The sequence below is a fragment of the Schistocerca gregaria genome, chromosome 6, assembly GCF_023897955.1.
Source record: "Schistocerca gregaria isolate iqSchGreg1 chromosome 6, iqSchGreg1.2, whole genome shotgun sequence".
NCBI lineage: Eukaryota > Metazoa > Arthropoda > Insecta > Orthoptera > Acrididae > Schistocerca > Schistocerca gregaria.
The window spans coordinates 505,744,588-505,771,407 of NC_064925.1; positions in this window are offsets into that span (position 1 = coordinate 505,744,588).

Here is a 26,820-nt window from a genome sequence, read left to right on the forward strand (position 1 = left end):
TATGCACCGAAATTGAGTGAAAATGTAATCACATGTCAGTTCTAGTATAATTAATTTGTCCACTGAATATCTGTTTGTCATCTGCATTTCTTGGTGTAGCAATTTTAATGGCCAGTAGTGTAGTAACAGCTGCATTTTGTATCTTCAGAATCATCGTGTTGTCTGACCGACAGGGGAGGCCACACACTCTCTGATACGCACGAGCACACAATCACACAGATACACACACACACACACACACACACACACACACACACCTCCACGAACTCGGACGTAATGCTCTTCTGCGGCGCTCCATTCTGAAATGAGTTGGACCCATACGGGGCCACTCAGCGTTTCGCCTTCGTGTTCTGCCCCGGCGCGGCCGGACAGTTGGATCTCGTGTAGCGCACGCACACTCGGTATTTTAATGCGCGCCGGTACCAACAAAACGAAAACGAGGACGCGGGAGGAAGCGGCAGTGCCAGCAGAGCACACCGCCGGCCGAGATGTTGCTCCTTGGCCCGGCGCCCACCTGTTTTTATTGCTTCGAGTTTTTAGGGCGTTGGCGAACCCTCTCCCGTTCTTCTGTTTCTCTCTTTCACCGCTCGCTAGCCGCTCGTTCCCTCTCGGTTCCGACACCGGACTTTATAATAACCTAATTTGCATTTCGTGGAGGGAAAATAAGAAGTGAAAAGGGAAAACAACATTCGGAAGGGGGTAAAAAAATAATAAGCGGTGAGCGTCGGAGGCGCGCCAACAGCAGGTAGTGTCCAAACAGCGGCGCGCCCCGGCTGTGGGGCCTGTTCGCTGTGCACTCCGCACCTGGCACGGTCATTACCAGAGAGGAACCCAGCCGTGATAACCGGGCAGCGTTCGCACCCAGACTTGATCGTCTTCACAGACGATTTGGTGGCAAATGGCTTAGTAGAAACTCTCTTCATTCTTTCCCTAACAATTCAGCGGTCGCTTCCAGTTTTATACATCCGTCTTCGTAGCCAAGGTCACCAACTTGTGCGGTGGCGCGCGACTCGGAGGTAAGTCTGGTTTCACAGTGGTACCGTCGCCAGAGGTCGCCCGATAACATCGGCCGTCAGCGTGTTCATAGTACGTCTGATTTCCTTCGACAGGTTTTGGTAGGTATAACGAATCTACTCGCTGTGGTCGAGGTTAGTTTAGGTTAAATTGAAATCTATGCTGTAGTGTTCGACCCTCTCGTCTAACATAGGGTATCTAAGAAGCTGTTTTCTCGGATTGCTAGGCAACAATTCAAGCAAAGCATATTAATGGCGCTTGTTGTTGTTGTTGTGGTCTTCAGTCCAGAGACTGGTTTGATGCAGCTCTCCATGCTACTCTACCCAGTGCAAGCTTCTTCATCTCCCGGTACCTACTGCAACATACATCCTTCTGAATCTGCTTAGTGTATTCATCTCTTGGTCTCCCTCCACGCTGCCCTCCAATACTGAATTGGTGATCCCCTGCTGCCTCAGAATATGCCCTACCAACCGAGCCCTTCTTCTAGTCAGGTGGCGCCAAAAAATTCCTCTTCTCTCCAATTATATTCAATACCACCTCATTAGTTATGTGATCTACCCATCTAATCTTCAGCATTCTTCTGTAGCACCACCTTTCGAAAGCTTCTATCCTCTTCTTTTCTAAACTATTTATCGTCCACGTTTCACTTCCATACATGGCTACACTCCATACAAATACTTTCAGAAACGACTTCCTGACACTTAACTCTATACTCGATATTAACAAATTTCCCCTCCTTCAGAAACGCTTTCCTTGCCATTGCCAGTCTACATTTTATATCCTCTCTACTTCGACCATCATAAGTTATTTTGCTCCCCAAATAGCAAAATTCCTTTACTACTTTAATTGTCTCATTTCCTCGTCTAATTCCCTCAGCATCACCTGACTTTATTCGACTACATTCCATTATCCTCGTTTTGCTTTTCTTGATGTTCATCTTATATCCTCCTTTCAACACAATGTCAATCCCGTTCAGCTGCTCTTCCACGTCCTTTGCTGTCTGTGACAGAATTACAATGTCATCGACGAAACTCAGAGTTTTTATTTCTTCTCCATGGATTTTAATTCCTACTCCGAATTTTTCTTTTGTTTCCTTTACTGCTTGCTTAAAATACAGATTGAATAACATCGGGGATAGGTTACAACCTTGTCTCATTCCTTTCCCAACCACTGCTTCCCTTTCATGTCCCTCCACTCTTATAACTGCCATCTGGTTTCTGTACAAATTGTAAATAACCTTTCGCTCCCTGTATTTTACCCCTGCCACCTGCAGAATATGAAAGGGAGTATTTCAGTCAACATTGTCAAAAGCATTCTCTAAGTCTACGAATGCTACAAACGTAGGTTTGCCTTTCCTTAATCTATTTTCTAAGATAAGTCGTAGGGTCAGTAATGCCTCACGTGTTCCAACATTTCTACGGAATCCATACTGATCTTCCCCGAGGTCGGCCTCTACCAGTTTTTCCATTCGTCTGTAAAGAATTCGCGTTAGTTATTTGCAGCCGTGGCTTATTAAACTGATAGTTCGGTAATTTTCAAATCCGTCAACACTGGCTTTCTTTGGGATTGGAATTATTATATTTCTTTTGAAGTCTGAGGGTATTTCGCCTGTCTCATACATCTTGCTCACTAGATGGTAGAGTTTTGTCAGGGCTGGCTCTCCCAAGGCTGTCAGTAGTTCTAATGGAATGTTGTCTACTCCCGGGTCCTTGTATCGACTTAGGTGTTTCAGTGCTCTGTCAAACTCTCTACGCAGTATCGTACCTCCTATTTCATCTTCATCAATATTCTCTTCCATTTCTATAATATTGTTCTTAAGAACGTCGCCCTTGGAGCTTATTATAGAAAATTGAATTGACATTACTTAGCGGATTTACAATGAGGTGTCGCAAGCAAATGACGAAATGCAAATAATCAGTGTCCTACGATGTTTACAGTTTCCAGGCAAGCAATTAATATACACTCCTGGAAATTGAAATAAGAACACCGTGAATTCATTGTCCCAGGAAGGGGAAACTTTATTGACACATTCCTGGGGTCAGATACATCACATGATCACACTGACAGAACCACAGGCACATAGACACAGGCAACAGAACATGCACAATGTCGGCACTAGTACAGTGTATATCCACCTTTCGCAGCAATGCATGCTGCTATTCTCCCATGGAGACGATCGTAGAGATGCTGGATGTAGTCCTGTGGAACGGCTTGCCATGCCATTTCCACCTGGCGCCTCAGTTGGACCAGCGTTCGAGCTGGACGTGAAGACCGCGTGAGACGACGCCTCATCCAGTCCCAAACATGCTCAATGGGGGACAGATACGGAGATCTTGCTGGCCAGGGTAGTTGACTTACACCTTCTAGAGCACGTTGGGTGGCACGGGATACATGCGGACGTGCATTGTCCTGTTGGAACAGCAAGTTCCCTTGCCGGTCTAGGAATGGTAGAACGATGGGTTCGATGACGGTTTGGATGTACCGTGCACTATTCAGTGTCCCCTCGGCGATCACCAGAGGTGTACGGCCAGTGTAGGAGATCGCTCCCCACACCATGATGCCGGGTGTTGGCCCTCTGTGCCTCGGTCGTATGGAGTCCTGATTGTGGCGCTCACCTGAATGGCGCCAAACACGCATACGACCATCATTGGCACCAAGGCAGAAGCGACTCTCATCGCTGAAGACGACAAGTCTCCATTCGTCCCTCCATTCACGCCTGTCGCGGCACCACTGGAGGCGGGCTGCACGATGTTGGGGCGTGAGCGGAAGACGGCCTAACGGTGTGCGGGACCGTAGCCCAGCTTCATGGAGATGGTTGCGAATGGTCCTCGCCGATACCCCAGGAACAATAGTGTCCCTAATTTGCTGGGAAGTGGCGGTGCGGTCCCCTACGGCACTGCGTAGGATCCTACGGTCTTGGCGTGCATCCGTGCGTCGCTGTGGTCCGGTCCCAGGTCGACGGGCACGTGCACCTTCCGCCGACCACTGGCGACAACATCGATGTACTGTGGAGACCTCACGCCCCACGTGTTGAGCAATTCGGCGGTACGTCCACCCGGCCTCCCGCATGCCCACTATACGCCCTCGCTCAAAGTCCGTCAACTGCACATACGGTTCACGTCCACGCTGTCGCGGCATGCTACCAGTGTTAAAGACTGCGATGGAGCTCCGTATGCCACGGCAAACTGGCTGACACTGATGGCGGCGGTGCACAAATGCTGCGCAGCTAGCGCCATTCGACGGCCAACACCGCGGTTCCTGGTGTGTCCGCTGTGCCGTGCGTGTGATCATTGCTTGTACAGCCCTCTCGCAGTGTCCGGAGCAAGTATGGTGGGTCTGACACACCGGTGTCAATGTGTTATTTTTTCTATTTCCAGGAGTGCAGATCACAAGTCACGGGTAAAACGTTTGGATCACGGCTCGTCTTCTACTGCTGCCGAGGCTAGCTGGAGCGGCCCTTATATTCTCTTCGTATAGGGGCCGCTCCTATCGTGGTGCTTACTATTGGCTAACGTCGTCTGACAGCCTTCTCTGCTGTTACGTTCCAAGCCTACGCGTCGGATCTTGATGTTACGCCGGAACATACGCTAAGAATGAAGTAGGCTTTACTTTAACATCTCAGGGTGGGGTGGATACCACGACGCCTCTGTGCTTGGATACGAGTGGTGCACAGCGGCTTCTACAATTAAAGAGACGCCGAATGCACGTGAATGAGCCTTCCTGTCTCGTAAAGAACGTGGCGAGTACTACACGATCTGTCCACAATTATCGGAATTACCAGACAAGTTTTAGGAATATATAAGACGCCGAGAGATACGTCACATACTCGAGACACTTCGTGGTGACTTCGAATAGCAAGCTGTAAACACTCTGTTGCGCTGTATTTATTTAAAGTTGTGCAGACGTACATCAATGACTGTCATTTAGCACACGAGTGAAAGACAAGCATAAAGTGTAGCATAAGATGCTCTAATAACCTAAATCACTTAACAGTGGAAACACATACCGTATACCACATTTCCAAACCACTTCATATTAACTGAATCACTACCCTACTGGCATGAAACGCCAGTAAGCAGTAATACGCTTAATAATTTGTTGACAACTAATGACAACCACACACAAAAATATTTCAGGTGGCTCTGAGCACTATGGGACTGAACATCTATGGTCATCAGTCCCCAGAACTTAGAACTACTTAAACCTGACTAACCTAAGGACATCACACAACACCCAGTCATCACGAGGCAGAGAAAATCCCTGGCCCCCCCGGGAATCGAACCAAGGAACCCGGGCGTGGGAAGCGAGAACGCTACCGCACGACCACGAGCTGCGACCTACAACGACACACAAAAAGATCCGGTACAGTAGCTGTAAGCATGTAACATACGCCACCCTTTTCACTTGAACATTTTTTTTTGAACTTATAATCTATGCTTAAAATTTCCAATACAGTTTTCGCATTAACGAGGTTTTGAATAAACCTTGGATTTCATTCCATAGATTCCGAACTGTATCAAGATTATGATATATTCATCTTCAGGAAGCCACAAACTCACCCTTTCTTGGACTAAACTTATCAGTTTCTCACGCTCCACATTTAGTGTGGGAGAACATCGGTTGATTTGACCGAAGAAAACAAACTGATTTGAATTTCACCAAAAGTTGTCCGAAGTCTGCACGTTCAGTTCAAAAATGGTTCAAATGCCTCTGAGGACTATGGGACTTAACTTCTGAGGTCACCAGTCCCCTAGAACTTAGAAGTAGTTAAACCTAACTAACCTAAGGACATCACACACATCCATGCCCGAGGCAGGATTCGAACCTGTGACCGTAGCGTGTACGTTCGGTTGATACGATCGCCTACGGACCGCGCGCGTAGTAGCGAACTCATTTGAAAATATTGGCCGTCTCCACCCGATTCGGTCGTCGGTGGAATCCACCGAAATCGGAACCATTGTGACTGCAGCCTAAGCAGGTTCGAGTCCCAGTGCCATTGTTTGGCCCACAAAGGGAGGAAAGGTGGTGGCGTTAATCTCCTTATCACCAGTGTCTGCGCCGGTGTCCCGGATGAAAATCTAAATCCTCCCCGCACGGTCTCTTTCGGAGTGAGGGCGTATGACAGTGTTGTTGGTGACTCCTTTGTCGCGTGGGGACTTAATGCTCTTCGGTCCTCTTGGTGATACTCGAGAGCAATGGGCTATGTGCCAGCAATGGCTTTTGCATCCTCTCCCTTCCCTTCATCTGTCGTCGTAGACAGAACTCAACACGTTGCTCTTAACGGAGCAAAGTCGACAGATGGAAACGTAAATTCCGGAGTACTCCTAGGATGTGCTGTCCAGGGCATCAATCCAACACTCTCTGCATCGAGGAAGATCAGGAGAGCACGGACAACATCCTATGTCGTTCACTGTCTCGTTGAAGGATAACGTCAAGGAGACCACGGATATAACTCATATCCACACGTCAAATGTCTAATGACTTCCGTCCGAATTACCAGCAGGTAATCATGTAGTAGTAGACCCAACGACACCCCTTTCAATCACGCCAGGTGCTCATTCATCCGCAATGAAGAAATCAATCTGGCAACATTCTGCCGTTCTGACTTTCTATGGTGATCCAGACGTACTCGCACTCTGAAAACCTATATTGCTGCAAGCAACCCATTTCATGAACCGAGGTGCATGATGCTGTTGTACCATTCCGCACTTCTGAGCGAACGAGAGTCTGTCCTCTCAGGCGCTAGTCGAGTGGGGCATCCTGTACGGTGATGGGTACATCTCTATTGAACCCATCGATTCCATATTCTCATGACAGTCGTGAGATGCTGACTAATATGAGCAGCAGTATCACGCAGTGACAGACCGTAGTGTCGACGGGCCACGATCCTGGAGCTTAAGTGGTACAGTGCTACAGTTGTTTGAGAACATTATAGTAAACTCCCGTTGATGTCTCGGCTACCAAATTCGCCTGATGTAAGTCCTGTGGAACCCATCTGGGTCGCTATAGGGTGCAATCACAGCGTACACAAATCAGCGGCACGTTATTTTCGCGTGCGTAGACATCTAGTGCCACATACCTTCACGAACCCACCCACAAACTGTCGGGTCCATGATATGCAGAATTAGTGACGTATTTCTTTCCAAAGACGAACAAACGAACTATTAAGCAGATAGTCATAATGTTTTGGTTCATCAGTGTATCACACATTATGAAATATCCCACAGTAGGAGTCTTGTTCAGAGATTTCATTTCAGTGTTGTTTGTTTGACAGAAGATTTTGTTTTGTATCGTGTAAGGAGGAGACGTCTATCAGCACCTGTCGGAATCCAACAGCGCCAGGATCGTGTCCTATCGACACCACGTTTTGTCATTGCGTGATATTGCTGCACGTGGCAGCCAGCGTCTCACGACTGTCATGAGAATATGGAATCGATGGGTTCAAGAGCGCTTTACCCACTACCTTACAGGATGTCCCACGCGAACAGCGCCTGAGAGGACAGACTCTTGTTCGTTCAGCAGTGCGGAGTGGTACAACAGCATCACGAACCTCGCCTCATGAACAGGATTGTTTCCAGCAATACAGGTTTTCACATGGACAGTGCGAGGACGTCTGTATCACCATGGAGAGTCAGCATGGTGAAATGTTGCCAGATTGCTTTCATCATTTCGGATGCACGAGCACCTGTCGTGAATGAAAGAGGTGTCGTTCGGTATACTACATGATTATCTCTTGTTCGTATAGCTGGTAACTGAGACAGAAGCCATTACACATCTGACGTGTGAAGTTCGGTGGATAAGCGCTATATTCGTGGTCTCCTGACGTTATCTTTCAACAAGATAGTGGACGACGTACGTTGTCTGTGCTCTCCTGCTCTGCCTCGATGCAGAGAGATTCGGATTGATGCCCTGTACAGCACATCTTCTAGACCTCTTATCTATTGAAAACATCTGGTTATGGGTTGCCAAGAGAGTCTCGCCAGCTATTGCTGCTGATGACCCCTGTAACAGAGATGAAGCAGCATCGAATGACAAACTGTAGCGGTAACAATGAGATATAGTTACGTACTAACGTCTCAATTCCTCCGCATTACACACGGTGATCCCTTGATGATATCACAAACTTTCAGGGACGATGGAGAAGAGGAAGAGTAAATGTACCAATTTGAGGTAAGGTAACCTGGACCGGGAACGATGAGTCCAAAGTTAAAAGCGAAAATAATTCTGATAGCTCTGACAGTGGAATACATGTACCGGCACTGTTGTTGCTAAGATTGTAGAGTAGGCAACATTCAGAGGTGGTGGTATGGACGAAATCAGGAAAGAAACTCCAGTAAACATAGGTTCTGAAATGCATATCTTAAGACCTATGAGCGCTTCTTCATCTTCAATACTGAGAAACACATCTCTTCTACTGCAAACTTTTTGGTTTCCAGTTTTGGCTTCCATTTTTGGAGGAGATAGTAAAGCCCTAAACAAGAAAAAAACGTCCGTTAAATATGGGTTCTAAAATGCATAAATTAAGGGTTATGAGCACTTGTTCAGTTGAAAAGTATTTCAGAGTACCGGTATCGAAGATGAACAAATAATCATAGCTCTTAAGGTATACATTTTAGACCCTGTGTTTACTGGACATTTTTTCTTATTTTGGTCCGTACCACCACGTCTGAAAGTTGCCTACCCCACAGTCTAAGCAACAACAGTACCGGTACAAGTATTCAAAAATGGTTCAAATGGCTCTGAGCACTATGGGACTTAATATCTATGGTCATCAGTCCCCAAGAACTTAGAACTGCTTAAATCTAACTAACATAAGGACAACACACAACACCCAGTCATCACGAGGCAGAGTAAATCCCTGACCCCGCCGGGAATCGAACCCGGGCACGGGAAGCGAGAACGCTACCGCACGACCACGAGCTGCGGACACAAGTATTCCACAGTCAGAGTATCAGAAAGCGTTTCGCTTTTAATTTTTTACTCTATCGTTTTCAATCCGGTTCCCTTACCTCAAAACTGATACGTTGACCTTTTCCATCGAGTTTGTAGCATCATCATGGAATCACCATGTACACCAAGTGATGTGTCACACTGGGTAGATGGGCAAGCGTCAGACCGTAAACAGAAAGGCCCCTTATCTTCAGTCCCTTGCTCTCTTTCAACTTCTGCAAATGACTTGTAACGTAAAGTCTGCGGAATAAGCAAGTGTCCGGGCTGTTGGTCTAAATGTGAGTAGTGTGTAGCCTTTCTTCGACACGGCACCAGGAGTTTGGAGGGTAGCAGGCCCATCAACTCAACCGCCTTTTGACGCCGGGAAAGAACCGCGATTCTCATTTGAGAACGGGCTGTGTAGACCTGGGGCCGCGCTGGAGAAAGCTCCTCTCCTATCCGGGATCGAACTCGTGACCTCCAGGGCCAGTTTGTAGCTCTCTTGAACCTATCGATTCTAGATTCTATCAGCTAGACCACCAGGTCGACGCATATGTAAATGTGTAAAACGGTTTGTGCGCAGAAGTTCGAAGTCGACTATAAACTGTAGGCTACCATATAATTCGCAAGGAAAGTCTGTTCAAAGGTTTGAGGAGTGAGTGGCACACCACCCACAATAGAACCATGCCCTGTACAGCACTGCGGATTTCAAATCAGCCCACGAGATGAGGACAGTTTCATGTTACTATAAGAAGCGCGCAGCTGTGTGGTGTACATGGCAGCCCGTGCGGAGAAAAACTGTATCGTAACCTGCGCTGCTTCTGAAGATTACTCAACAACCTCTGAGCTTAGAATCTCAGTCCAATGGACGTATCACCAACAGAATTGCCACATATATTCACCCACTGCTGAAAAATTTGATTCTGATCGCAAAATATTGGCTTTCAGGAGCTAAATGACATCTCTTTTCCTCTCTCCGCCGGACAAATATCAGTATGGAAAGTCATCAAGGAATTAACGGGCTATATCTAGGTCGAAGTCCAATAGACCAGCATGCGTTAACAGTTTTGGATGAAGAAAATAGCCATTTCATTTTGTGATCTTCAGCGATAAGTCTGGTTTGATGCACCTTGAAAGGTGGCTACACTGGAAGTTGCAACTGAGAAGTTGCTGAGGGCAGTAGCAGTTCTGAGGTAGGCGTGATCTGTGCTTGTTGAGACGTCGATAGAGTACTAGTTGTTCTGTTGGGCAAGACACCATATGTTATTCGATTGGGGATGTTGTAATGATCAACGTGTATTTTTCGTCAATATATATAAAGGTAAAGAATTTTTTTATTTCAAATGTCTTATGCATCTTGGTCACAGGTTCTGTCAACAAAGCACCTGGCTTGTGTTCATGTATTCTTGTTTCTATGTGCAATCACTGTATTTCTGTTTTTTTTAATTACTTCATTGTAAATGGCGTTTAAAGCATCTTGTCGTATTGAGGAAGAACCGTGCCAGAGGTGTACGTTGAATCACACTTCCACACACAGAACAGTTACACTTGTGCTTTGTTGTTTCGTAGCTTTTATAGTTGCTGGGGACTTAATTAATTAATTGTGTTAATGCAAATTTCCTTTCATTCTTTATTGTAATTCTATGCAGTCAGATTGCGTACTAATATTATTCAGGGCCAACCGGTTACGAGTCAGAACTACTACTGCCCTCAGCAACTTCTCAGTTGCAACTGCCAGTGGAGGCGGCTGAATAATACTCTTTGGCGCAATCTCTGGCGCTGTGACTCAGTGTAGCCACCTTTCAACCTCTCCACGTTAGTCTATCTTGTGTAAGACAGTTCATCATCTCTGCAGGATAGCTACACTATATTTCCAGTTGAAGCTACTTGCTACCCCTCCCTCCGCACACTTCTCTTCATTGCCATATTAACTATTCCGTGTTGCCTCAGGATGTATCTTGTGAAACTAATCCTCCTTTTAGTTAAGGTGGGGCCGGCCACGGTGGCCGAGCGATTCTAGGCGCTACAGTCCGGAATTGCGCCACTGCTACGGTCGCAGGTTCGAATTCTGCCTCGGACATGGATGTGTGTGATGTCCTTAGGTTAGTTAGGTTTACGTAGTTCTAAGTTCTAGAGGACTGATAACCTCTGACGTTAAGTCCCATAGTGCTCAGAACCATTTGAACCATTAGTTAAGGTGGGAATGGGACATCTCTTTTCTTTTACATCAATGAACATCAACCATGTTAAAAATTACTAACTTTGCTATAAAATATAAAGCTAGTTTAGTAGCACAATGCGTCGATGTGCTGCTCCTGCTCGCATCTCTCCAGACTCACTGGTCTATTGTGAGACTGCCCGTGCCGCCGCCGCATGCATTGTTGTAGATGGGGAAGGTAGGGATGGATGTTGATGATGGTGATTTGTGGGGCGCTCAACATCGAGTTCGCCATCGCCCGTACAAGTTCCAATCTTTGCATTTCCAGTCTCGCCACTATCCGAATGATGATGAGATGATGAGGACAACACAAACACCCAGTCCCGGGGCGGAGTAAATTCCCGACCGAATCGAACACGGGAACCCGTGATCCAGAGACAGCAACGCTAGCCACTAGACCACGAGTTGCGGATGGCGGGGGTGCAGGGCCACATCAAGTGAACCATTGAGCCTTGCTTACTTGAACATGCAGACACGTGAGGGCAGCTAACGTTATTGCATTTTTCATAGCTTACTTACTGAGCAACAACCATCATAACAAAACTGTTGATGAGTGAGTGGAGCTGTGGGAACAGCTAGAAAATAATAACATTGTGATATCCTGATTACCGGTTCTGGTTGGCGAACAACCATCCTTAGACTACACTTAATAAGGAATTAAGACCTAAGTACTAAGTTGACCATAACACCATCGTTGCTAAGCATAAGGACTCAGTACCCTAGTACAATGTTGGTCATCTGAGGCTACATTCCAGACAAATACTTTCAGATGCGAGTTCTTAAAACCGAAACAGTTTCAGAAAATACTTCAAGACACAAATCCTAAAAATTGAAATATATTTATCCTTTCCATAAAAGCTTTTCTGTATTACATTTTCTTTGTTCCTCTTCAAATAACAAAATTCACCTTCTACTTTTAGCATCTCTGTTCCGCATCTAAAACCCTCAGCATCGCATGATCAAAGTCGACTATAATTTATTAAACATGTTTCGAAAAATATGCCAGCCTTAATGGAACTCGAATATCTTCAGAAACGCAAAATATTTTTATTTTCTCTCAGGAAGGTCATCGGTCCCATTCGATTACGGAAGTATGGGGAAGGATGTCAGCCGTGCCATTTCAAAGGAGTCATCCCGGCATTTGCGTGAAACAATTTAGGGAAATCACGGAAAACCTAACTCAGGAGGGCCGGACGCTGGTTTGACCCGCCTTCCTCCCGAATGGGAGCCCAGTGTGCTAACCACAGCGCCACCTCGCTCGGTCTGGACTGCTAAGTGTTGTTCTGAATCCACAGCTTTTACACAACAGATCGCTTATCTCAAAATTTGACCATACCAAACAGTAAGATAGCTGTTATTTACCGTACCAAATAATTACTACCGTATCACAGTTACAAAGAAAAGGTACGGAGGTATAATCTGTCTCGACAAAGTGGCATGCTGGGGTTGTGGGAACTGAAGTAGCTGATTAATTAGCAAGAAACGTAACAAAAAATGGAATTAGGGGAAAGCACAGGTGGCTGCCTTCTGTGATGATGGTATCGGAAATTTGATACAACGTTATGACAAGTGTCTAAGTAGGAGCGGTAAATATGTAGAGAAGTGACTGGAAGGTTTAGATAAGTGTTGCAAACAGAACATTTTTGATTTTCACAGTGGTTTCCATTTCGCGACTGATCAGAACTAATTTTCTGAATGGCCCTCGTATGTTGTTGTGATCAGTTATATGTGACCTTGACTGTTAAGGGGTTTTCTGAATCCACAGTAATTCGGGCAAGTCCAATGTCAGGGGCTAGGTGAGCAGGACAGTCTCCGTAGGTTTATAAGATCTGCTGGTACACATGTAGTGCTGCAGAGGTTACAGCTTTTCTGTATACTTGTCGAGTAGAATAGATGGAAATACTAACCTTGTTCATATGATAAGCCTTTAAGGAAAGTACGTAGCTGCAATTGTTAATGTAGTAACTTAAGGCGCACTAATTAGCTTAGGTAGTGGGTTATGACGAATGGTTATTGCATTTGGAATAAAGATTTTTTTAACAAATTCGCAGAAATAGCACCTGCTAGGGTAAAATCTTCTCGGGTTATCAACCGAGTCGTGACGTTATGTTGTCGCAACGTTTCGACGAGTTTCTTCATCTTCACCTTAATCTTAGGAAACTCGTCGCAACGTTGCGACGAATGGATTCCACTTATTTATTAATATTATCGTATGCATCAATTACAGTAATACACGTTCAGCAAAAAGAAATATATATAAAAAGGAACATGTGAAATTATATATAGTACACAAGTTTTAAAACGGCTCAGACTACACTCCGATGTTGATGGGCTCGATCCAGCTGAGTGCCTCGTGGGATGCTTGATGGAGCATCTCAATGCCACCAAGGAAACGTCTCATTGGACAGTCATTCACAATGTGGCTCATTGTTTGGGTGTCACCACAGTCACACACACTGTCACTTGAAAAGCCCCACTTCTGCATGTTGTATTTGCACCTACCCTCTTCAAGGAAAGTGGAAACCAAGAAGCAACTATGAACCGTATGAATTCCTTGAATGAACAAAGGAGAGAAAAATGGCATAAAGAAACAAGGGACCTCGATTTCACGCACTCCAATAGGGAAGCATGGAGGCTAATTTACAAACTTGGAGAAGAACCTTCTCGCAACAAAGAAGACTCAACGGTCTCATGCGACTCAATCGCTAGTCACTTAGTGAGAGTTTCCAAGGTCTCAACAGATAAAGAAAATTTTTGCCAATTAAAGAGAGACCTTACGGAAGTCATAGCCTGGAATTCTCTTCTCCATTTACAATCACTCAACTGGAGACAGCCCTTAGGCATACGAAATGTAGAAAAGCTGCAGATGCATGTGGGCTTTACCATGAATATTTGGTGCACAGTGGAGCGGTAACGCGAAATTGGCTAGTTTGCCATTTTAACGAAATTCTTCGTACACCAACATTAGCCAAAAAATTTAAGAGAGCAAAAATTATCGCTATCAAAAAGCCATGGAAAGAGGGAACAGCTGCAGAACACTTTCGCCCAATATCTCTACTTAGCTGTGCTTACAAACTATTGGAAAGAATAATTCTAAACCGAATCCAAGATCAAATTAATGCTATGATACCACCTGAACAAGCCGGATTCAGACCTTATACACTCCTGGAAATTGAAATAACAACACCGTGAATTCATTGTCCCAGGAAGGGGAAACTTTATTGAGACGTTCCTGGGGTCAGATACATCACATGATCACACTGACAGAACCACAGGCACATAGACACAAGCAACAGAGCATGCACAATGTCGGCACTAGTACAGTGTATATCCACCTTTCGCAGCAATGCAGGCTGCTATTCTCCCATGGAGACGATCGTAGAGATGCTGGATGTAGTCCTGTGCAACGGCTTGCCATGCCATTTCCACCTGGCACCTCAGTTGGACCAGCGTTCGAGCTGGACGTGCAGACCGCGTGAGACGACGCTTCATCCAGTCCCAAACATGCTCAATGGGGGACAGATACGGAGATCTTGCTGGTTAGGGTAGTTGACTTACACCTTCTAGAGCACTTTGGGTGGCACGGGATACATGCGGACGTGCATTGTCCTGTTGGAACAGCAAGTTCCCTTGCCGGTCTAGGAATGGTAGAACGATAGGTTCGATGACGGTTTGGATGTACCGTGCACTATTCAGTGTCCCCTCGACGATCACCAGAGGTGTACGGCCAGTGTAGGAGATCGCTCCCCACACCATGATGCCGGTGTTGGCCCTGTGTGCCTCGGTCGTATGCAGTCCTGATTGTGGCGCTCACCTGCACGGCGCCAAACACGCATACGACCATCATTGGCACTAAGGCAGAAGCGACTCTCATCGCTGAAGACGACACGTCTCCATTCGTCCCTCCATTCACGCCTGTCGCGACACCACTGGAGGCGGGCTGCACGATGTTGGGGCGTGAGCGGAAGACGGCCTAACGGTGTGCGGGACCGTAGCCCAGCTTCATGGAGACGGTTGCGAATGGTCCTCGCCGATACCCCAGGAGCAACAGTGTCCCTAATTTGCTGGGAAGTGGCGGTGCGGTCCCCTACGGCACTGCGTAGGATCCTACGGTCTTGGCGTGCATCCGTGCGTCGCTGCGGTCCGGTCCCATGTCGACGGGCACGTGCACCTTCCGCCGACCACTGGCGACAACATCGATGTACTGTGGAGACCTCACGCCCCACGTGTTGAGCAATTCGGCGGTACGTCCACCCGGCCTCCCGCATGCCCACTATACGCCTCCCTCAAAGTCCGTCAACTGCACATACGGTTCACGTCCACGCTGTCGCGGCATGCTACCAGTGTTAAAGACTGCGATGGAGCTCCGTATGCCACGGCAAACTGGCTGACACTGACGGCGCCGGTGCACATATGCTGCACAGCTAGCGCCATTTGACGGCCAACACCGCGGTTCGTGGTGTGTCCGCTGTGCTGTGTGTGTGATCATTGCTTGTACAGCCCTCTTGCAGTGTCCGGAGCAAGTATGGTGGGTCTGACACACCGGTGTCAATGTGTTCTTTTTTCCATTTCCAGGAGTGTAGAAGCTGCTGTTAACAAGTGCTGCCCTTGACTACTCACATAGAATTTGGATACGAAAAGAAAATTAAAACTGGAGTAGCGTTCATTGACCTGACAGCAGCTTATGACACGGTGTGGCGCGAGGGCCTATTATTGAAACTTTTGAGAACAATAGCTTGCAAAACTCTAGGCAACCTCTTAAGTGACATGTTAAGCAATAGGCGGTTTAAAGTACATCAAGGAGAAGAGAAAAGCACATGGCATGTACTCAATAACGGATTACCTCAGGGCTCTGTTCTTGCTCCAGTGTTATTCAACATCTACACAGCTGACCTGCCGAAAATTTCAATATGCAGGTGACCTGGTAATTTCATATCAGAGTGAAGACCCTTGTGAATGTGAAGAACACCTAACGAATAGCCTTACTAAACTTTGTGAGTATTTTGAGACATGGCGACTGAGACCAAATGTTTCTAAAACCGAGGTAAGCCTGTTCCACTTCTCTAATCGCCTTTCATCGCCCTCTTGGCACAGTCAGATACAACGAAAGCCCAAAATACCTGGAAGTCATTCTGGAAAGAACTTTAACATGAAAAACACCTTTCCAACTTGGCCAAGAAGCTATAATCTCGAGTGGATTCCACTGCTCGGCTGATAATCCCTGAACATTTCAACCACGAAGTTCGCCGACAGTTCTTGCGTTCCCATATGACACCTACGTTTTCTCTTACCAATTGACGGTAGTGTATGCATCGCAAACAGCGAGTCCGTGATTCGAGAGCAACTGCAGCGGCCAATTTGTAACCGCGCGCGGACGCTGCGAGCCCGTGGATGGGTTGATCCGTGCCGCGCGGCGCGGTGGGGTGGAGGCGGGGGGCGGAAGGCCGGCTCGTGGCCGCGAGTCGCGTGCGCCGGAGGCGGGACCCGCCGCCGGCACGAGCCGGCCGCCAAATTGCAGGAGGGCGCGCTGCGCCTGCCACACCGCCGCCGAACATCTCCCAGTCTTCGCCTCTTCTCAACAGCCGGTCACTCACCTTTCGTATCTCCACAGAGCAGTGGTTCCCGCGAAGCCCAAACATTGCTTAATTATTCACTTCGCAACAATAAACGCGCTGATTGACAGCACAACACAACAGTAACCATGTAATGGCTACACAGTTGTAAAAATATGTGAAGTCCGCCAGTTATGCAAAACGCCGTTTTTCCCAGTACCCGAACGTGTTTCGGCACCACTGTGCCATCATCAGTGGATATTCGTTTTTATTTATTCTGCATTGTGAACATTTTTGTTAAATGATTATAAAATTATGTGCATTTTTAGTTCAAACAACAGATCATTTCTTTTTGTAAATACCTTTACATTTGCTATTTTGTCTAAAACTGGCACGGTGAAACCGTGGCTGTGTACGATTAATGTAGCTTAATTCTTTAAAAAAATGGTTCAAATGGCTCTGAGCACTATGGGATCTAACATCTGTGGTCTTCAGTCCCCTAGAACTTAGAACTATTTAAAACTAACTAACCTAAGGACATCACACACATCAATGCCCGAGGCAGGATTCGAACCTGCGACCGTAGCAGTCTCGCGGTTCCGGACTGTGCGCCTAGGACCGCTAGATCACCGCGGCCGGCGTTAATTCTTACAGAGAAGAAAGCAGCAACCAGCCACTATTAATACTGCTATTTATTTAGGTAAATAGCACCGTTACCGGTTTCGAACTGGAAAGTTCATCATCAGACGGCTGTTCACATGATTTTCAAGATACACTTAACATTATCGTCCGTTTTCGATTTTTATTATTAAACTTTGGCGGAGTACTTTTTGTGTGTTGTTGCCCTACGGTAGCAAAACAGTGTTAGAAGCGCCCTATGTGAAAATAACTAACCTCCAAACGATGAAGTACAGCGTAAATAAATATGTAAGGTTAAGTGGTTCGAAACCTACGTCGAAAATTCCGCGCGATTTTGTTGCGAAGTTGCAGGATTGTATTTTTCGCATATTCCTAAATATATCCAGCACTTACGTAACTTGTACAGCACCATATTGTGCAAAGCACCACACACACACACACACACACACACACACACACACACACACACACTCACACACACACACACCAAAGAGAATTTGCCACATGTGAAGTTATCACATTTCTGTGATAAACTGTTAACCTGCAGTAGCTCACGAGTTATCAAAAACGTATCCATTTCCCATCATGAGCATTTTTTTTTTTTTGGTGATACATTATACTACAGCAACACCAACCTTCCGCTGTCTAATTGTGCTGTAGAGCCAGTAAATATAAACCACAGGGCAGTGACAGCGTCACTGCAATATACTTTGGAGGTGTGGCGGTGGGACTTGGGAGTCCCATACCACCCTGCAACGGTGACAGCACTCTTCTGTCCGGCATAAAAACGTAGTCCGACATGGGCAGGTGCGATTGGGAAGTCGTGGACGTGGAACGTGGGACTAGACCTGGCAAAGGAGGCAGCCGTGGTGGGCGTGTCAGGCCCAGCGCTGGTCCTGTTCGGAAGCAGATTCCTCCAGGATGGTCAGCGGAACCTTATGGCGATGCCAGCGGCGTGGATGTTTAGTCCAAAAGTGGCGTAGCCCATGGACAGTGTCCCGTAGGGCAGCCACTTTGTCATAGAGCCGCTGCGCGTTGTTGCGTATGGTCTCCTTGAGGGGGACGATATCTGCTTCCTCATGGAGAGTCACAATCCGGATGAGTGGCGGGGCGTGCAGGCCCCACCTGAGAACCTTGTTCTGCAAGCGCTGCAACTTCCGATCCTGGTGACACTAATCATGGGCCATGCAGTGGAGCCATATGTGAGGTCGAGCAGGATAACTGCCCAGTGGATGCGGAGCTCGGTAGACAGCTTAAGTTCCCTACTGCGGAAGAGGGGACTCAAGGTCCTGGTCAGCTTTTGCCCCTTGTTGACGACATACTCTGCGTGACAGTGGAACAGCAGCTTGTGGTCCATCCAGATCCCGAGATAGGTGGTCATCGGGGACCAGGGCACCTGCACGCCTGCAATCGAAATATTGCGGTGGAGGAATGGGCGCCCTTTCGTGAAATAGACTGCCGTAGTTATGGCGGCATTAAGAGTAATTTTGTCTGTCCAGCACCACGTGATGATGGCGTCCATCTGTCGTTGAAGGCGGACGATGATGTCGTCAGTGATACATCCAGTGGTAATAGAGTACTGTGTCATTAGCATATTGTGCCAGGTGGCACGCAGAGATGACCAGCATATCACTCAAGTAGATGTTGAAAAGAATTGGAGACACATGAGCAAAATTTCTTTTTTTCTTTATTGTGGTTTCATTCCCCTGCCCCATATGGACAGGGGAGGGCTGTCAGCGGCACAATCCGCCACTCTTCAGCTGAGTGACATGACAACTAATACGAGAATAAAATGCTACATACAAGGCGATAAAAAAAGGGGGACATAAAAGAGAGTAAGGGGAGATAATGGAGGTAAAAATACACTGACATGGAGACGTTCATGGGGAGACAATTAAAAATGTCGACATAAAGTTAAAAAAAACACACAGTTGGCGATTCCTAAAAGCAAAGAACACACTGAAGACACAATCACAGTTTTAAAGTCGGCCACAGTATTAAAGACACTCCAGAACAACACACTTTAAACCCGTTTGGAGCACACACGATGAAGAAGAGAACTGCCAGACTTCCAGGAGGGACCTGTCGAGGGGCAGGCCAGAGTGGGTGGGAATGGAGGGGAGAGCAAGGTGCAGCAGTAGGGGCGTCAGTGGGTACACCAAGAGGCAGGAGACTGATAGGGCAGGAGATGAAGAGGGAAGACAAGGCAGGAGGGAGTGCAGAGACACTGAAGGGGAGCACAAGAGAGGGTTGGGAGTAGCAGGGGAAAGTCACTCAGGAGAAGGGAGGGGGAGGAGAGGGAGCCCTGAGGAGGAGGCAGGAGCAAGATGGGGTTAGAGTAGGTAGGAAGGGTAGATGTCAGGGCGAAGCTCATCATTCAGGAGGGGTAGATGGCGGAAGTTACGTTGGGAAAGGAGGCAGACGGTGTGGAGATGGAGAGAGGGTGGGACAAAACGGTAAAGGTGCGGCAACGGGCTGGGGTGGAGAGGAAGGGAGACACCAGCGGGTGAGGGGGATCAATACGGCGGACAATATGTAGTGTGCGGATGTGTTCAAGGAAAAGGAGAGGGTGGGGGAAGGGGATGAGGTCATAGAGGATATGCGTGGGGGACGGAAGGCTAATGCTGAAGGTGAGGTGGAGCGCATGGCGTTCGACGATTTGGAGGGATTATAGAACCTGGGAGGGGCAGAAATCCAAGCCACATTGGCATAACGGAGGATGGTGCGGATCAAGGATTTGTAGGTGTGAATGATGGTGGAAGGATGCAGGCCCCATGTCCGGCCAGACAGGAGTTTCAGGAGGTGGAGTCTGTTGTGAGCTTCGTGTTGGATGGTAGGGAGATGGGGAGTCCAGGTGGGGTGGCGGTCGAGGGTGGGGGCCAAGGTGTTTGAGGGTAGGAGTGAGGTAGAAGTCATGGAGATGGAGGGAGTGGGTGGTGCGGCCTATGATGATTGCCTGTGTCTTGGAGGGGCATGAGCAAAGTACGTATCTTTACTTATATAGACCAATTTTGTCAAAATTAAATGCAAGTATCTTTGTGTAATAGGCTAATTTACTGGCAATTAGCACGACTTACTCACTTGATATGGTTGTGGAATAAAGTAGACGAACAAATCACAAGTTTAAAGTTCGCTGCAGTTTGTTTCCCTCGAAAGAGGAAACTGGAACTGTATAACCAAGACGACTGTTGTGGTGAGTCCGTTGACGCTGGGACTGGTGCCAGCTGCCGTCGTCGGCGGGCGCTCGCCGCTGCTGCCGCGGCTGCGCCTCGCGTGGGCCGCCGGCGCCCCCGTGGCTGGCGGAGTGGTTCGGCCGGCGCGTGCCCGCGGGCTGCGAGGCTGCCAGGCTGCCGGTAGCGCCGCGGGGCGCCGCCTCCCCGCCCCCGCCCCCGCCCGCCCCCGCACCACCCGGGGGCCTCGCGCCGGCTCCATTGATTCCCGCTTAATTACGGCGCGCGCGCGCTCGCTCGGCTCCCAGTCAGTCAGCGCCGCGCCGCGCAGCACAGTAAAAACTGGCCACGCGGGCTCGCGCCAGCGGCCGAGGCTCGCGGCCACAGCCGCGCCTGGCCGGCGTCTGACCCGCGTGCTGGCCGCAAGGGCTCACCGCACGCCAGTCTCTAACGGCGAGGCAGTACTACAGAAACGCGGTAGGAAGTTTGCACCTTAATAAGACGTCACTCAGTGTCCGGTGCAACATGTGCTCTGCATATACCCACAGATCGCACGTAAACTGTACACATTTGTTCTGGAAATGCAGGACGTGTGAGGAGCTTATTTCCACTCTCCCGCATCAACAGCAAGATTCTGAAATTGTCCTCCTAATTGGTATCTTTTAAAGATGTCTTTGTCCCTTTCAGAAGGAGGACTCAAGTCACAAACACGAGGGTCGTCCAATAAATAACGCAATACATATTTTTTCGGCCAATTTCGTTTGAAATAAATGCATAAATTCGTTGTGGGACATCGTGGAATACTCCTTTTTCAACACTAATAGTTACCTGAAATTCCAACAGGTACTTGCAATATACGTAACCTTCAAAATGGCATCTGTAGCGGAAGTGCCCCCGTTCCAGGCAGAGAGATGTCATTGAGTTTCTTCTCACCGAAAACCAGAGCAATCGCAGATACCCATGGGCGCCTGCAGACTGTATACGTTGACCTAGCATTGAAGAAATGCAGGGTGAATCGTTTGGCAAGGCGTCTGCCGTCATCGCAAAAAGGTCGCGCAGAATTCGTTGTTCTGGACATGCGTCTGTTCTACGTACACTTCCAGGCTCTGAGCACTATGGGACTTAACAGCTATGGTCATCAGTCCCCTAGAACTTAGAGATACTTAAACCTAACTAACCTAAGGACATCACACAACACCCAGTGATCACGAGGCAGAGAAAATCCCTGGCCCCTCCGGGAATGGAACTTGGGAAACCCGGCGTGGGAAGCGAGAATGCTACCGCACGAGCACGAGCTGCGGACGTACACTTCCAGAACCTGGGCTAAGGATGTAACAATTTTCCTCAGACCACTGCTGAAAGCAGCGACACATGACCGATAATTGTACCCACCATGTGCAGCAACCTGTCGATAAATCAGTCCAGCTTCCGGCAAGCCCACAATGCGAAGCCACTGTTATTCTACAGGCGTACATTACTGTCGGCGGGGTATAGTTGTGCCCTAGAATAAACGCTGGAAACAGTCTTCACCAGTAAACTCAGCACAGTTAGGGCCTACTGCCTGCTGAGACAAAACAGACGCTGCACAGACAGGCCACCTGAACGCCTCTGTATGCCGCTGACTGCGACATAAGAAGCGGTAACACTACATCCCTTCCTCATGGACATATTATTATGTGGTGCCACTGAACACAGTCCTTTTGAGAATTGCATTTTTTCCAGCAATGTGTAAAAGGCGGCCAACTACGATCTTAATTGCGTGACTTCTCGCTTAGAACCGTCCCGCCTAAACTCTCCTTCAGAACTCAGCTGAAACACTTCGCTGGATGTGTGTTATTTGCAGGAGCCGAAGAAGCACCAAGTGCTTCGTCTGCTATTGTAATACTTCAGTTATTAAAAATGGCCACAAAATTAAATCTGAATCGGGCACATAATAGCGTGCTACTTAGAGGACAACGCCTAGAATGACAATCAGATCTGAATTACGTCAAGAAAAATAAATCAGCGGAAAATTTGTCTGTACCTCACTCTACTTATTACGTCATACATCAGCTATTGCACAGTTTCTCAATTGTGAAATCCGGCTTGGGGGTTGAATATTATGGCTCCCAGAGCCAGAAATATTATAACTCACAAGATGCTCCACAACACTGCTGGACGTTAAAAGTGCAACACCGCGAAGGCTATGTGCGAGAAAGGTGAAACAAGCATGAAATGTACAACGCTTGGCGCACGAAAATTATTAGTATTCCAGCGTAACAGCTGGGAAACAGCTAACTATAACGCTATCTACAGTCTGTATGGGTGGAGGATTACACAGCGGGATTCTCATTCAGATACCGCATTCGAATGCTGTTTGTTTCTCAAACGATGATGCTATGTCTCTCATAAGAAGGAGAAACATCTACCAGCTAGTATCCGAGAGATGCAGGTTCTTGCCCCTTGGAGACGGCTGTTTAACGTTCTGCGATATCGCTACTCGCATTGGTCGCTATCCGACCATTATCGTGCGAATAAGGAGTCTATGGACTGCAAGTTGCATGGGTAGGTTAACAACTTCCAATCACACACACGACTGCTGCACCTTGTTACACAACACAGTGCAATGTAACACAATACAAACACGTCGATCATATATCTAGTTATCCTTGACCCGTATTTTCTTGATGCTCCAGTCACCAACTATGACCGATGTTGGTGTTGTGGTCTTCAGACTAAGACTGGTTTGATATAGCCCTCCGTGGTACTTCATCCTGCGTGAGCCTCATTATCTCCTAGTAACTATTGCAACCTACATCCTTCTGAATCTACTTACAGTGCTCATCTCTTGGTCTCCCTCTACGATTTTTACTCACCACACTTCCCTATAATCATAAATTGGTGATCCTTTGATATCTCAGAAAGTCTCTTATCTACCGATCCCTTCTTTTGGTCAAGTTGTGCCACAAATTCTTGTCACCACATATCTATTCAAAACCTCCTCATTACTTACGTGCTGTACCCATATAATCTTCAACATTCTTCTGTTACACTACATTTCGAAACCTTCTAGTCTCTTTTTGCCTAATATGTTTACCGTCCATGTTTCACATTCATATATGACTACACACCAGCCAAATACTTTCAGAATCCATATTCTATCTTAACAAATTTCTCTTCTTCAGAAATTAATTTCTTGCCACTGCCAGTCTGCATTTTATATCCTCTCTATTTCGGCCATCATCAGTTATTTTGCTGCCCAAATGGCAAACTCATCTACTACTTTAAGCTCTTCACCTATTCATTCATTATGTGAATAGTATGAAAGTTATTATAGAGTTCGCCGCTGAGATGGAGAGAGAAAGAAAATTACCGTTTCAGTTGTTTTACTTGAACGAATATCATATGCGCGGCTCGCCTAACATGTTTAAAGGAAGTCAAAAGATAGTGACCTGTATATCAATGAGCAAAGCTTTCATTTCCAACCCAAGGCAGAGCAAGTAAAAACTCAGCCGTACACATAACTGAAACTGTTTCTTGAAGACTAATTCCATTGGGAACAGTGTGCATCGTATCATTGTCAAAAAAAAAATATTGATGGATAAATGGCTGCAACGGTCGTAAAGGTTAAAATCCTTCATTTTAAAGATCAGTTTCAGTCACTGTGTGACCATCTTCAGTGTAAACTATTCGAAGCTTGTAGCCCCATATCGCAATAGCGCAACGTTTCCATGAGGTGTATCATGTACTGTGATGATTAGTTGACTTTTACTGTACACAATAATTTTGAATTACAGAAAAAGCTATCTTGTGATCTCAGCAGTTGCCGACTATATTGGGTTGGCTACTGCTGAGTTCACAAGATAAGTTCTTCTGTAACTCAAAAAAATTCCATGTAGTAAAGGTGAAGATAATAGTTGGAAGCAATCATCGCAGTACGTGATACACCTCGTAGAAAATGTGTTGTTACGATACGGGTCCACAAGGTTCGAATAGTTTGCACTGAAGATGGTCGCACAGTGACTGAAATCGCTCTGTAAAATAAAGGATTTCAATCTTTACGACCGATGCTGCCATTTATCCGAAAATATATTGAAAACTATTTCTGACGAGGACCAACTGCATTCAGATACCTCAAAAATATTTTCCGGAAAAACGGCTATAGTGAACGAGATATTAAGCTAGCCATCTCTAAAAAGTGGAAACACGATCGCAACAATATGATCAACGTATAGCACTCGACCTTTCTTCACAACAACATTAAATAAAATAGGAAAGTTCTGAACAAACAATAGTTGATTAAAGACGTAGTGCCCACAGTAAATACAACTGCAGTGGTAACAGCATCGAACTAGTAGTAGTCTAGCGGTAAAGCATGTGCCTCCAAATCGTACGATCGCATCCTGGCTGCATCACAGGGTTTTTCAGTCTGCATTTAACCTAGCATTCATCTCTCAATGATGTGGAGATTCACCTTCAACCACACGTGGTTCGGAGTCGACTTTAACCAGTATGTCTGGTTTCCTCCGGTTGAATCACTGGGGTTGCTTAGTGACGCCCCAGTCGCCGAAGTGTTGTCCAACTGAAAGAATTTAATTAGGCCATTGAGCCAAATGAAATTATTATTTGTGTCTCTGCAACTTATAAACGTCCTGATCAGTGCGGTGACAGCTACCTTTATCAGTCCATTCGCACGGTTTCAGAACGCTGTACAGAGCACAGGCGCTACATTAAATATAACGACTTTGACTGATCTACTGCTGCCGAACACAGCCTCACAAACAATTACACGAGCATGTTTCCCAAGACGGTGGCTATACTGTTACCGATGTACGGGAACGGACGCTTGTTGCTGAAAGACTACTGAGAAATAAGCTGACATATACCATCTAACGGAATCATCAGCATCGCTATCAATGTTCTTCCACAGAGAAGAGGGTATACCTCAGGTGACATTTGGAATTCGGTCAGTTCGTGACGTATCGACATAATTAGACTATCTGCATACTAAAGTGACATGTAGTGTATCAGCAGTACAACGCTACGTCTCGACTATTGCGACGGAGGAGCAGACTTAAAGCTCGAGTGTGGAAACGTCTCGGGCACGACGATAAAAGCGAGAAAAATTAACAAAAAAATGCACACTAGGTGATGAAAAGTATGTGGACACTCCTGTGTAATACGGAACTGGTCTCTAGATATCACGAGAGGCGGATTGACACAGCAGGCATTAGCAAAGTCCACCGGATCTTCAGAACACATGTCCGTACAAAATCAAGAAGTGGAGAAGCAGTAATAGCAGAATGTAGCGATCAGGAGCGCTTAGAGACCTCGAAAGTGGACTAGTCTTTCAATGTCACCTGAGAAACAAGTTCTCCAGGGGCTTTTCAACCCTTCTAGAGCTCTCCAAGTCGGCTGTCGATATGATTGAGGTGATCGTAAAGGGACGTATGAAATCAGAGGAAGGAATCGAACGTGAGTTCTGAATTGCTACCAGCAGCCCAGCTGGCGCAATGAATGTGCGTCGGGAGTTAAAAAGATTAGGCTTCAGCGATCGAGCAGTTCATCACAAGTCACACATTTCTGGACATGATGGTTGTTTGGTTGGTTTGTGGGATTGATGGGACCAGACTACTAGGGCCATCGGTCCCTTTTTCCAGGAATTTGAAACCCCCACAAGGAATAAAAACAATAGAGATTACAAGAGATGGCACAGGACAAGAAAGCACAGACAGAGACCAGACAAAATGAATTAAAATCACACCGAGTGTGACAGTGGTTGGCCGACCATAGAAACAAAAAAGGAAAGGATAACCACCAAGAAACTCACCAAAAACACCAGTTTAAAATCGTAGGCCAAAGGCCAGACTCGACACAAAAAAGGACAAACACTTAGATCAAGCGATAAAAACGCCCTTCACGAAAAAAACTCAAAACTAAATCTGCCATCGCAACGTCATCTGATAAAAGCGCAGGAAGCGTATGAGGCAGCGCAAACATCTGCCTGAGCGGTGGTAAAAGCTGGCAGTCCAATAAGATGTGGACCACCGCCGAAGGTGACCCGCAGTGACATAAAGGTGGGTCCTCGCGGCGCAATAAATAGCTGTATGTTATCCAGGTGTGGCCAATGCGCAGCCGGCAGAAGACAACAGAGTCCTTGCGAGAGACCCGCAAGGAGGAGCGCCACGCACTGGTAGCCTCCTGGATGCCCTGAAGTTTGTTGGGTGAAGGCAGGGTGCACCATTCTTCACCCCAGGTGCAAAGTACCTTCTGCCGCAAAACTGACCTGTGGTCACTCTCTGAAAGGCCAATCTCCAAG